This window comes from Schistocerca piceifrons, unplaced genomic scaffold (genome assembly GCF_021461385.2).
Source record: "Schistocerca piceifrons isolate TAMUIC-IGC-003096 unplaced genomic scaffold, iqSchPice1.1 HiC_scaffold_1035, whole genome shotgun sequence".
NCBI lineage: Eukaryota > Metazoa > Arthropoda > Insecta > Orthoptera > Acrididae > Schistocerca > Schistocerca piceifrons.
Genome location: NW_025726836.1, coordinates 25001 through 27500, shown reverse-complemented (window position 1 = coordinate 27500; position 2500 = coordinate 25001). Strand labels below are relative to the sequence as shown.

The 2500-nt window shown below is 58.5% G+C and overlaps 1 non-coding gene across 1 annotated transcript in view; it reads right to left on the bottom strand.

The window, feature by feature from the left end:
- LOC124725229 overlaps window positions 1–769 on the bottom strand; it is a 1909-nt gene extending 1140 nt beyond the window's left edge. Inside the window, exon 1 of the ribosomal RNA XR_007006680.1 lies at window positions 1–769. This exon is cut by the window's left edge and continues 1140 nt beyond it. This is a non-coding gene — a ribosomal RNA (small subunit ribosomal RNA).
- Window positions 770–2500: the final 1731 nt, after the last annotated feature.

Genomic DNA, 2500 nt, shown 5'->3' with positions numbered 1-2500 from the left:
GCACGAGCACGCACGAGGCGGTCGCACGCCTTCAGCTCGCCCCACCGGCAGGACGTCCCACGATACATGCCAGTTAAACACCGACGGGCGGTGAACCAACAGCGTGGGACACAAATCCAACTACGAGCTTTTTAACCGCAACAACTTTAATATACGCTATTGGAGCTGGAATTACCGCGGCTGCTGGCACCAGACTTGCCCTCCAATAGATACTCGTTAAAGGATTTAAAGTGTACTCATTCCGATTACGGGGCCTCGGATGAGTCCCGTATCGTTATTTTTCGTCACTACCTCCCCGTGCCGGGAGTGGGTAATTTGCGCGCCTGCTGCCTTCCTTGGATGTGGTAGCCGTTTCTCAGGCTCCCTCTCCGGAATCGAACCCTGATTCCCCGTTACCCGTTACAACCATGGTAGGCGCAGAACCTACCATCGACAGTTGATAAGGCAGACATTTGAAAGATGCGTCGCCGGTACGAGGACCGTGCGATCAGCCCAAAGTTATTCAGAGTCACCAAGGCAAACGGACCGGACGAGCCGACCGATTGGTTTTGATCTAATAAAAGCGTCCCTTCCATCTCTGGTCGGGACTCTGTTTGCATGTATTAGCTCTAGAATTACCACAGTTATCCAAGTAACGTGGGTACGATCTAAGGAACCATAACTGATTTAATGAGCCATTCGCGGTTTCACCTTAATGCGGCTTGTACTGAGACATGCATGGCTTAATCTTTGAGACAAGCATATGACTACTGGCAGGATCAACCAGGGAGCTGCGTCAACTAGAGCTGAGCAGCCGGCCGCCCGGGAGTGTGTCCCGGGGGCCCGCGCGAACACGCAAGCGTCCGCTCAATCATTCTGCAAACAGGAGGAGGCTGAGCTCCCCTGCACAATACACCTCGAAACCCTCTCAGGTCCCGGCGGCGCGCAGCGCCGTCCCAAGTACTTGGTCGGGTTCGAGAGAGGCGCAATCGCCCGGAGTTAGGCGAGTAGACGCTTTCGGTGCGACCACCCGTGCTCCCAACTGAGCTTGCCGCTGCCGACAGAGGCCCGGGAGCGTGCTGTCGTGGCATTGCCGGCGGGAGACAACACGCGCCACCTACGGTGACCGGCAGCTCCAACGCCAGCGCCACAGAAGGACAAAAGCCCCACTTGGGTGCCGAAGCGAACTCTCCCAGCACAGCGCACGCGCCAACACATCCGCACAGCTGCGATACAAACCACCAGCGAGAACCGCTGGGGCGACCGAGCAGCAGACGGCGTCGCGGCGCCGAGCGCCGGGCGGCGGCGCATCCTCAACGCACACAGTCCTCAATCGGACCAGCACACTGAAGATGTCCACCGCGCTTCGCACCGGGCCCGCGAGGACCTACTTTGGCCGCACGGCGCCGCGCGCAGGGTGCGCCGGCGCGCAGCTGCGACGCCTGCCGCGTCCGTCGGCCGGCGCGCCTGCCACTGGCCGCCCCCACCAGCCGGCTGTAGCGCGTGCGCCCACGCACCGCGCGGCCAGCACGCCGGGAGGCGCCCCCTCACCGGCCGGGGACGGTCCCACCCAGCCACCGCCGCGTATCGCTTCACACCCAGATGCCGTTCAGTTTCGTCGGCATGGTGGGTATCGCTGGAACAACCGGTTAGTACCTCAACCTATCGTCGCCATCACCGATTCACCCCTAGCGAGAACAACCGCACCACAACAGGTTACCATTTGTTCATTTGCGTAACTTCACCAGAAAACGCAGGCGTCCATCGCCATTTGCAACTTCAACGATTATTGCATGCCTGTGTCAGGTGTCACGCCACACTACGTCTGCCCACATACACGCAACAAAATGTGCACGCCTAGACAATACGTGGAAGGTGGCCCCCGTACGTATGCGATGTCCATTGCTCGAACGACTGTCAACCGGCCTCTGTAGCATGTCGCAGATATGGAACGCGGTGCACCATGCCATCACGGTGTGTGAGGAGAGACGACTAGGTCCGAATACATCAACAGACAGCTCATGCTGATCGCCATCCACGGCGTCCGTTCCTCCCACACGTCTCTATGGCGTACCACACTGCAATCCAGCTCTCATAGGGAGACGACACGTAGCTGCGTGCACAATATTTGCACTGTATGGTCCGCCGTTTTTGGGCGCAGTCGTTGTGCGGTCACACATGTGCCACGATGTATCATTCAGTACATAAGGACGAATGTGCAGTACAGATTGTGGTTCACGCGTACGACATCAGCGGACAGTTGACACAGGCCGCACCACAACGTAGCCTGAGTACGTCGCATGCGAAGGGCATTGAACATGCAAACTTCTCACCAACCAGCTTGCGAAGGCAGGGGGCAAGGTGGGGACGTGGGGAGGGGCGGCATGTACGTCCTGCTGCCATCCACATTACAGTGTACAGCAGGAGCATGTGGAAAGTGAGCAAGACTTGCAAGGTGTTTAACATGAAGCGATACACAGGGGTGCGGGCAGTGCGAGTAGCGAACTATATTGCGAGGGTT